This window comes from Temnothorax nylanderi, unplaced genomic scaffold (assembly GCF_030848795.1).
Source record: "Temnothorax nylanderi isolate EJ_2023f unplaced genomic scaffold, tnyl_v1.0 TNYL_tig0811_pilon, whole genome shotgun sequence".
NCBI classification, from domain to species: domain Eukaryota; kingdom Metazoa; phylum Arthropoda; class Insecta; order Hymenoptera; family Formicidae; genus Temnothorax; species Temnothorax nylanderi.
The window spans coordinates 52,940-64,882 of record NW_027249873.1 but is presented as its reverse complement, the minus strand read 5'-3'; the positions used below and the strand labels follow the sequence as shown (position 1 = coordinate 64,882).

Below are 11,943 nucleotides of genomic sequence, written 5' to 3'. Positions count from 1 at the left end.
CACAGGAACCTTTCAGAGATATTTAAAAAATGTTTCATCTGATATGGAGTTGAAACATGTCATAAATATTTCAAAATGTTTCTGCAACATCTCTGAGACAACTCTGGAATAGCAAAATGTCCGCGATTCTCACACTTGAAACCTTTCTGAAAGTGTGTTGAAAGATTTCCGAAATATATTGCCGTATTTTTTTTATTCGGGCGGTCACCCATCCAAGTAGTAAACCGCACTCAACGTTGCTTGACTTCCATGATCGAACGGGCTAGTGACGAGCCTCTGGTTCTGATGCTTAATTCTTTTTAGCTTATGCTCGTATTGTATATAAGCATCTTTAGTGTTCAAAAATTTGAAATTATTTATTAACTGGCAAATATTAAAAACAACGCAACAACAATTGATATATTATGAATATTAATATAAAAGATTCATATATTATTACATAATATAATATAATATTAATAATTAATATCTGAGAAAAGCAAAAAGCCCTACATATGAAGGGTGTGGTTACATCCCTTAGAACCGTTTTAGGGCTGCAATTAAACATTTCTAAATTCGTCTATTTACTTCTCCTATATGTGTATAAAGTTTCATTGAAAACTCAATTGAAAGGTTTGCAAAATTATATTTTATGAAATGTTTCCGAAATAACTTAATTAAAAGTTTCCAAATTTATTGCGTGAGAAAGGTTTCAGAAACAGCTCAACTGAAAGGTTTACAAAATCATTTCATATGAAACGATTCAGAAATAAATCAACTAAAAGTTTTTAACTTTATTGCGTGAGAAAGGTTTTAGAAACAGCTCAACTGAAAGATTCATAAAATTATTTCATGTGAAACGATTCAGAGATAACTCAATTAAAAGTTTTGAAAAATTATCTTCATGTGAAAGGTTTCAAAAACATTTCTATTGCAACATTTTATATGACATTGCAGAATTCTTTCAAAGATGTTGCACATGAAATGTGAAAGGTTGAAATGTTTTTGAAACCTTTCTGGAAGCTTTCTGCATAACAATCTGTGCTGTATGGGTAATGGTTAACCTTCAATTAATGGTTAACCCTTAAAAATGACGGTATAAACCCTAAAAATATGAAGCCTCAAATGAAAGTAACAAAGAGAGTAAACCCCATATTTAAATGTTCTTAATTTGCTTCCGCCGATAATACATACCCGCAAAAGAGAACATCACCACACACTATGCAAAGTTTATATATATATATATATATAAGGTTTTATTTCGTGTGCCAATGATTTCCACCAATTATCTCAGAAAGTATTGGTTTATTGGAAAAGTGTTTTAGATAAAAGTTGAAGGGTTTGAGGAGACCGCAGTAGACGATTTTATTAAATTTTGGGTCCGGATACAGGCCCTGGATCCAAAATCCAATAAGATTGTCTATTGGCCCCCTTCGAACCTTTTAACTTTTATCTGAAACACTTTTCCAAAAAACCAAGTCGTCAATTGACACTTAACGAAGATTAACACAATAACATTTAAACGACACCCAACGATAAAAGGATCATGGCGACACTGATTAAATCGACATAGAACATTAAAGGTTAACACCCTGTTAACACCAAACCAACATCCAACGATGAGGATCGATCTCTAACCTACACTAAACATTGAGGCTTAATCCGCAACCTATAATACACTATTATCATTGAGAATAAACTCCCAATATACACTCATCATTGAGGATTAAACCCACAACTTACCTAAACCATAATGGTCAACACTCAATCCAGGTAGAACACAAAATCATAATAAGATCCCAGTAAGCAAAAAATCATTATTACAATGTTATTGCAACGATATTCTAGAACTTGTAATGTTGTTAAATATGTAGTTCTTAATGTTGTATAGAGCATCATTATGAACATACTTTGACCACGATTCCGAAATTTCAGTAATGTTGAAATGGGAGTGCCATAACGTTGCAAATGACATTGCGCTAAGGTTTTTCTATCATTCCTGTAATGTTTTTGGGATAAAAATTTAAACGAACTATCAACTTTATTACAATATTATATCAAGATTATCGTAATATTAATTCTAACATTTAATAAAGTTCCCACTCGGCATGTAATATTTCAAAGGCATTTCTGCAAAATTCCCTTTGAAATATTACATCTTTTATTAATATTTCAGAAATTTTTCACGACCGTTTCTACATCATTTCGGCAATGTTTCAATGTCCCCAATTATTTCAAATGCGACCATGCTGAAAGATTTCGGCAATGTTATGAAGTATTTCTCAAATATATCTACGAAATATTGCGGAAACACTTCAGAGATGTTTCAAATACATTTTACACTAAAAAAATGTTTCGTATTAGCAAACAAAATTTTCTTACTGACACAAAAACTATTTGTTGATATGTGAAAAAAAAATATTTTATTACCGGAACAAAAAAATATATATTAAGCCGTATATGTGCGTATAGCCGTCGCGCGTTTGTCCGAAGAAATTCGCTCTTTCAACCGGTCACCCATCCAAGTAGTATACCGGCGCCTTGTCGCTTGACATCGATGATCAAACAGGGTAGTGGTGATCCTCTGACTCTGACGCTTCTTTCTTTCTTATACTTGCTTATTTTGGTGAGCATAAAGCTATCGCATAACAATACAGATATACGAATAAATCTTTTTTGCCAGTCAGCGTCGAATATTATTTTATATTAAATATTTTTAAATATTTTATATTTTATATTAAAAATGCCACATGACAACATTTGGAATATCAGAAAATTCTTAATAAAAGAGAAAAAATGCAATAATTATATAATAATAAATTTAATTTTTTATAAGTTCTAAAGTCTGTCAGCAACTTTTCGGAAATATTATTAATGCAATGTTGTATGTGAAACATTCAAAAATATAACGCGTGCAATGCAAACGTAATAATAGTTTTATCATGTATCAGAAATGTTTCTAAACCATTGCGTCTGCAATGTTTCTCCCGCAATATTGTAGAAAATTCACTGCCTGCAATTCAATTTTTCATTACCGACGCAATCTTTCGGAGATTTTTTACAGGTATTTTAGATGCGGTGTTGCGTTTGATATGTTACAGAAATATTATTCGTGCAAAGTAAACGTAATAGTGCTTTTGTAGTGCTTTGGAAATGTTTCTGAAATATTGCATCTGCTACATTTTTTTTGCAATATTACAGAAACTTATAAATATTGTAAACAACTTTTTGAAAGATTTCAGACATATTGTTAATGCAATATTGCAAAAAACATGGTGCAGGTACATTTTTGAAATATTTTAGATGCATAGTTGCAAGTGAGATGTTAATGAAGTGTTTCTGCATTGTTTCCGAATATTTCAATATTTCAGCAACATAACATGCCGAGTGGGAAGTCAATATTTATTATCACAAAATAGTATCACAAAAAAGTCATAATATAATTAACCGTAAATTATTGACAAACAAAAACAAACTTTATTTTTTATAAAATATTCTTTTATACTACTTATCAATTGGAGGGGTTAAAGCCATAGTGGTGTAAGTCAAATTTTTTAAAATATTGTTGCGCTTGTCGCGTTGCTCGTTCACACACTTCACACTCACGCGCTCGCACTCCCGACGCTCGCGGAAATAAGTAGACACTGCGGTTATAAAAGAGAACAATCTCAATCTTTATTGCAAACGTCGCGACCCAGCAGAGCGTGGACACACGTCCGATCGGTCCAGCAGCTCCAGACAAAATCCATCACTGTTTCTTTTAATCAATAAATCAATATTTAGCTCGTTACTAAGGACAGGCGTTTCGCATCTTAACGGAAAGACTTTCCGTTGCACGCTTCAACTCGGAGCCTGAAAAGCATACCGGGCGGCACGCACGCAACAATATTGACTCGTGCGCATAGATACAATCTATACAATATATAAATTGCATCTATGCACACGAGTAAATATTTTAAAAAATTTGACTTACACCACTGACTTTTACCCCTCCAATTAATATTTAATTATTAAAGAAATATATATAAAGCAGAAAAATATATTAATTAACTTTTCGTTGATTACTTGTGTACAACCATCGCGATATTTTCTTTTCCATTTTTGTTAAATTGCTCTGAGGGAAAGCATTCAAAACAGCATCTAAAATAAAAAATAAAACAAAAAAGTTTATGACTTGTTCAAAACAATAAATATAATTTATCAATAAATTTTACGCAAATTTTAACTTACAACTGATTGCTTCATGAAGTTTTGTATTTTCGAATTTAAGTTTATCACCTGACCCTGAATAATTCATCATTCAAGCCAAAGAATTTGACATTAATTTTGGTAATAAACGGCCAACAGCTGTATATTTATCGGTTTGTGAATCAATCTTCATTAATTTCACAAAATAATCCACCTGAAAAAAAGGAAAATTTAAGTTTATGTATAACTAATTACATATAGGGGAGACCGGGGCTAAACAGTCTGGTTTTTTCGGTGCCGATTTTTAACAACAAAATAAATAATTGTAGTTAAATGTGGTATACTACTGTAAAGAGTGAACCTTTAGCTACAAAATTTATTAAGGAAATTTTTATCTACGTTGCTTTGTTTAACCGGTATAGAGCAAAAACGACAACGGTGGAAAAATTGAAATCTCAAAAATGCCGGGGCTAATCGGTCCCCCCCGGGGCTAATCGGTCACACTGCATTTTCAATACATATACGTACATCTAATCCTGAAAAATGATAGGATACATTTTAATAATTGTTTTTTAAGAGAAAAATATAAAAATTTATTTAAAATTTTTATGCGAAACATTATTAAAAAATAATTGTTTTACCTATTCCATAAAACAATTTAGGCACGTGAATACAGAGGTTAACCAAATCGGAAACTCCCCAACGGCACGTCACATTGTCAACGCGGGCAACCACGGGGAACACGCGTGACGGCGTTCCGGTGCCATAGGATCAGCGCGGACCCTCGAGCAACCTAACCAAGCCGCGTTTCTCGCGGGGGAGCGATAAATAGCGACAGGGGGGTTAGAAAAGCTCGCGGTGGAGCGCGACCATTTTACCGACTCGACGGCGTCCTCGCGCCGATTCCTCGACGCGCCGACGACGACGACGACGACGACGGCCACGACCACCACGACGACGACGGCCACGACCACCACGACGACAACGGCCACGACCACCACGACGACGACGACGACGACGACGATGACCACCACCGACACCACCACCACTACAACGGCGGCGACAATGACGCCGAGACGATGCGGCGAACGCTGGACGATGCGGTCGCACGCGCGACTGTCACTGACACAACGACCAACAACGCAACAACGACGATTTACCGCGGCCGGGAGTCGGGACGATCTACCGCGCGCGCGGCATGTCAACTCTCGCGCGGAAATCGCGGGATCTCGGAGCCGTGCCGTGCCTCGCCGTACTTCGCCGACGTGCCGTGAGCGCGAGCGATCTCGAAAACAACGGTCCGCCATCTTTTCGGTCGGCCAAAACACCCGTTTTGCGACGATACGTGCGTACCATTTCCCTCTTACACAAACTGACGCACGTGCAAGGGAAGACAGAATCACGCTTGAGGGAAACCTAACCTGAAATCGCCGTGAGCTGAAGTCGTGCGCCCGGCGCGCCACAGTGACGAGATTAGCCCGATTAGCCCCGGGTGCTTGTAGACTGATTAGCCCCAAACACAAGTTTCAGGTTTGATCGCCCATGAAATATTAGACATCAACGATAATTAAAAAACTACACTGGATTCGTGTTCAGCATGCATTACTCTTTATAATCACGTACCTCGAGATTTGGAGAGCAAATATTATTGCAGATATTACAAAATTTCCACGCGCAGAAAATTTCACTTTTACCTTCCGAAAACACGTTTGCCCTCGTAAAAATCATAACACGGCAGGTAACCTGCCGAAACTCCGTTGGTCACATGGGTACCATAAGCAGCGTTTACAATGTTAATAGCGAGTTCGCACAATATACAGGTTCCGAGATATTTGATTAGACGTATTTACCCCGTAGACTTTTTAACTCCGGTCTCCCCTATATGTAATAAAATTTCTCTTCATTTATGAGATGCGATCCACTTGATGCTACAAATGCTTCGAAGCATTTGATTGACCAATCAGAATAAAGAACTTTACAAATTGGCCAATCAAAGAATGCTTTGAAGCATTTGTAGTGTCAAGTGATATGCATCCATAATCAACGACAAGCGTAGAGAAATTTAATTGAAATATAATGCCCAGAGAAATTTATTTTATATTTATTATGAGTAGGAGAGACCGGGGCAAACTCGACACCGGGGCAAACTTGACACTAGGCTTTTTGCCAATTTAAATCTATCGTAGAATCTTGCCTTTCCTACTGTAAATGCGTCTTTATGTGCCAGTATTATCAACGGAATTTGGAAACATTCTGAGTTATAGTGTAATTTTTAACGCGACTTAAGCGTTTTTGATAGTGAAAAGTAATTTTTCTGATCTCTCGAAAATGTCTACTCTTTCATCGAGCTTTACTCTTGCGAATCTACCGGTAAATGATTTTGATGGGAAATTCGATGCTTTATACGAATCCGATAATAGTTTTTGCATATTTTCAAAATTTTTATATTTTTGGAGTAACAAAAGTGAAAAACGACGTTCGGGGCAAAGTCGACACCACGCCGTTTTATCGGCTCCCAATAACAAACGATGCTTGTCATGCAGCTATATGGCCCATGATAAATGTGTGCGCACGTCTAATCGCGAATTTACTTGCATAAATTGTTTTTCAGACATGAGTTTAGATGAAAATAATTGAATATTCAACAATTTTTGTTCTCATTATTTCCAATAATTGTTTTACTTATTTCCAAATTTTTGTACTTTCTAAATACACGATAAACAAATGTATATTTAGTTTCAGACAATAAAAAATAAGTTCCAGATCAAATTGTGTCGATCAGGCAAAGTGTCGAGTTTACCCCGGCATTTTTTAATTTGAAAATTTGTCTTCGCGTCACTTTTCCTTTCCTGGGGGCAAAACTAAGCGACGTACAGCAAAATTTCCTTAAGCAATTTTGTACCTGAAGGAACACTCTTTAAATGTTTACCATTAAATTTGTTTGAAAATTTTAATTAATTGTTGAAAATTGCCTTTGAAAAAATTGTGTCGAGTTTGCCCCGGTCTCCCCTAATGCAAGTATACTTACTACAGGATAAAAATTATCATCAGACATCAAGAATGTTTGAATTTCTAAAAATGTGTCTTCATTATTTAAGGGCGGCGTAGGAAGATTTTTTGGCTTAATGACTTTTTCCTCTTCTGGAGCTAATTTACGATATATTCTGTTAAGCATCAAAATAACGTTGTCTATTTTGCCATTTAGTTCTTCTTGCCTGTCCGCTAAAGTTCTAAGGACAGCAGCAACATGGTGATCTAAAAGTAAATTATAACAATAATAATTATGTCAAAGTCAAGCAAAAACCAAGAAGATGAAAAGAAATATAAGTAAGATACATTTAAATATGTTAAATTATTCATTAATGGAAGGAAATACAATTTATTTCATAAATATAAAAAGCAATATAAATTACCTGAGTGCATACCAACATTTTTCATTAAAGATGACAATGCTGAAATATAAATCAGCAACAAAATGTCAATATAGATAGACATACGATAATGAAATTAATAGAAAATTAATAGAAAACCTTATAGTTCAAAAATAAAAATAAAATAACCTTACATTTATGATGTGACTGATCAAGTGTCACAATCTTAGGAGATAAAGCAATATAAGAAAATATTAAATATTTCATTAGTTTTGTAATATATACATATATACATGTTTATTGGAAGATGAATGCAAATTGTATAATAAATAGAACATGTCTAACTCTGTGTGTATGTATGTGTACGTGCGTACGTGTGTGTGTGTATGTGTGTGTGTGTGTGTGTGTGTGTGTGTGTGTGCGCGCGCGCGTGCGTGCGTCGTGTGTGTGTGTGTGTGTGTGTGTGTGTGTGTGTGTGTGTGTGTGTGTGTGTGTGTGTGTGTGTGTGTGTGTGTGTGTGTGTGTGTGTGTGTGTGTGTGTGTGTGTGTGTGTGTGTGTGTGTGTGTGTGTGGAAAAATAATAAAACAAGTTTTAAACCTTACCTTCTTATTGTTATTGCCTGGCATGATATATTTTCATGTAATCTGATGGAAATTTAATAAAAGTGAATTTCACGATCACGAAAATCTGTACAGCTCTCTATAGCTACAATCTCAGTGTGTTTTCTCACGACCATTTGAAAGTGGATTCTCAATATAACTCTTATAGCTCCCTGCACACAATGGAGAAACAAGGATAAATGTAACTCCGTAAACTATTATTTTATTGCGTATCCCCGTAGGGTTTGCAATCTAGTATCCTTGTGGCGTTTTTGCAGGGACGTACCCAACCCTATCCAACTACCATTACCATCTCCTTTTCTTAACCCTTTTGGACCAACGGCTTAACGTCTCTTCCGAAAGACGGAGCCCAGTTTACCATCTAGGGATACTGTATCCATTTGGATCTATCCGCCAGATGGGGGGGGGGGGGCAGCGTTTTGCTGAGAAAAATTCTCATCGGCCTAGCGGGATTCGAACCCGGTTCTCCGGATTACGAATCTGGCGCTCTACCCACTAGACCAGCCGTCTCCCCAACAAGGATAAATGTTAAATATTAAAAATAAAAATTAGGAATAGAGAGACAAACGTAACGCACAATGGATACAAATAAGATATCATACAGATACAACATAACCTGTTATTTATCTGTAGTGTTTATTGAGAAGACTGATTCTAAAACTCTAATTCCTTTATATTCATTTAATATTTATTCTTATTTCTTCATTGTGCGCAGATCTTACCTTGTAAACACTATAGCCTCTCATCGAGAATCTGATAAACGCACTTGGAAAATCCACCGATCCACGCGGAATTAATTGCGAAAATAGCGGGAACGCGGGAAGTCTTCTTCTTCTTCTCCTTCTTTTGTCTATAATAGCGCTATAGGTTAAAAACCAATGTGGCTAGTTCTCAAGAATCGGTCATAACAAAGTCACATATATTAATTACCATTTATCAATTGTATTTTCTACTGTCTACATTATTTCAACGATATATTAAAGCAACAGAAATATTTTGGGAACCAAAGGACGCTTTTATCTATAATATAGCGTATGATTTCTTTTTTCATTTTTATATCATTTTTGCGTCATTTTTTATCAGTGACTTTTAAGAGCCTTTTAAGTGACAAATAAACTCATGATGATATCCTACCCACTCGGCATGTAATATTTCAGAAACATTTCTGCAAAATTTCATTTGAAATATTACACCTTTCATTAATATTTCAGAAATATTTCACGACCGTTTCTACATGATTTCGGCAATGTTTCAATGTCCGCAATTATTTCAAATGCAACCATGCTGAAAGATTTCGGAAATATTTTGGTAATATTATGAAATATTTCTGAAATATATCTACGAAATATTGCAGAAACACTTCAGAGATATTTCAAATACATTTTACACTGAGAAAAATGTTTTGTATTAGCAAACAAAATTTTGTTACTGACGCAAAAACTATTTGTTGATATGTGAAAAATGAAATATTTTGTTACCGGAACAAAAAAATATATATTAAGCCATGTGCGTATAGCCGCCGTGCGTTTGTCCGAAGTCCGCTCTCTCAGCTGGTCACCCATCCAAGTAGTATACCGGCACCTTGTTGCTTGACATCGATGATTGAACAGGATAGTGGTGATCCTCTGACTCTGACGCTTCTTTCGTTCTTATACTTGTTTATTTTGATGAGCATAAAGCTATCGCATAACAATATTAACAATACAAATATACGAATAAATCTTTTTTGCCAGTTAACGTCGAATATTATTTTATATTAAATATTATTAAATATTTTATATTTTATATTTAAAATGCCATATGACAAAATTTGGAATATCAGAAAATTCTTAATAAAAGAGAAAAAATGCAATAAAATGCAATAATTATATAATAATAAATTTAATTTTTTATAAGTTCTAAAGTCTGTCAGCAACTTTTCGGAAATATTACAAATGCAATGTTGTATGTGAAACATTAAAAAATATAACGCGTGCAATGTAAATGTAAATAATAGTTTTATCATGTATCAGAAATGTTTCTAAACCATTACATCTGCAATATTTCTTCTGCAATATTGTAGAAATTCACTGCCTGCAATTCAATTTTTCATTACCTACGCAATCTTTCAGAAATTTTTCAGAAATATTTTAAATGCAATGTTGCGTTTGATATGTTATAGAAATATTATTCGTGCAATGCAAACGTAATATTACTTTTATAATGTTTCAGAAATATTTTTGAAATATTGCATCTGCTACATTTTTTTGCAATATTACAGAAACTGACAAATATTGTAAACAACTTTCTGAAAGATTTCAGAAATATTGTTAATGCAATGTTATAAAAAACATGATGCAGGTACATTTCTGAAATATTTCCGATGCATAGTTACAAATAAAATGTTAACGAAATATTTCTGCACCATTTCCGAATATTTCAATATTTCAGCAACATAACATGCCGAGTGGGTAATGATATCATTATGACTTCTATGTTCTACCCCTACACTTAAATTTAAGTGTTAACACTTAACTTTGATGACAAACACTAAACTTACGCCCAAATTTGAATGTTAACTCTCAAATTTGGGCGTAAGTTTAGTGTTAAGACTCAAATTTGGGTGTTAACCATCAAAGTTGAGTGTACTTTTTCATAAGGGTACGTACACACATAAAGTAAAACATAAAGATTAAATTTGTATTTTTATTTTTTAATAAGTAATTTAATAATTATTGTATTTATTTGGTGAAGTAATAATTACATTGAATATTCTCGATATTTATACTTCAATAAAATCCCAAAACGTAAAGTAGAACGTTCAAAAGAAGAAGAAGAGGAATTTCAACGATAACGTCGTGAGAGAAAAGCGCAAAATCAATACAATCGCCGACAGATTGCAAAAGCAGCAATTAATAAAAACAATATAGTAGTTAATGAAATATCTGATACTAACTCTATTGCCAATACATCATCTGTTAGTCATGTAATACAAGATGTTACGTATACAGAATATCAATCTGATACTAATTGTATTGCCGGTACATCGTCTGTTGATCAAGTGATACAACGCATTACACATGCAGAACATCAATCTCGTTATCGATTACGTAAGAAAGGACAATCTCATCTAAATATTAATAATATGATATCAGTTGATAATTTAGTTGAACATTATATTGGCCCTATGGATGTGTTGTGTATTCACTGCAACGCTAAGCATTTTGTAGCTGAAAAAATTATTAATAGAGGAAACTCGTTTCATGATTGTTGTAATCATGAGGCAGTATGTCTTGAATCATTACCCATATTTCCTCATTTTTTACGTACTTTATTTGAAGGAAATCATGCAAAATCTAATCATTTTTTTTTTAAATATTCGTAGTTATAATAGTTTATTCTCATTTGCATCATTTAACGCTAATTTGATTAATTTTCAAAATAGACGACCTGGTCCATATTGCTTCAAAATACAGGGTCAAATATATTATCAATTTAATACAGCATTGCATGCTGCGCCAAATGAAAATCCAACTTATGGTCAACTTTTTATTGTAGATTCAAATGAATCTATAGATTATCGTCTTAATGATAATTCAAATTTGGATTTTGAAATCGTACAAAATCTTGAGCATATAATGCGAGAATGTAACGTGTTTGCTCAATCATATCAAATGATGGGTGAAGAATTAGAAAATCAACGACAATTAGAATCTAATCAATTGGGATTACAATTATTATTTAACTTAAGACCAGAAACGGATCGACGTCGATATAATGCCCAAAGAACGAATGAAGTTGCTGC

At 34.2% G+C, this 11,943-nt stretch overlaps 1 long non-coding RNA gene across 1 annotated transcript; it reads right to left on the bottom strand.

Moving 5' to 3' along the window:
* Positions 1–7,276: 7,276 nt before the first annotated feature.
* Positions 7,277–7,779, bottom strand: LOC139785476 (uncharacterized). The gene is made up of 3 exons (XR_011721954.1): positions 7,733–7,779; positions 7,581–7,619; positions 7,277–7,422 (listed from the first exon to the last, which is right to left on the bottom strand). It is a non-coding gene; the product is annotated as an uncharacterized lncRNA (long non-coding RNA).
* Between the last annotated feature and the right edge of the window lie 4,164 nt (positions 7,780–11,943).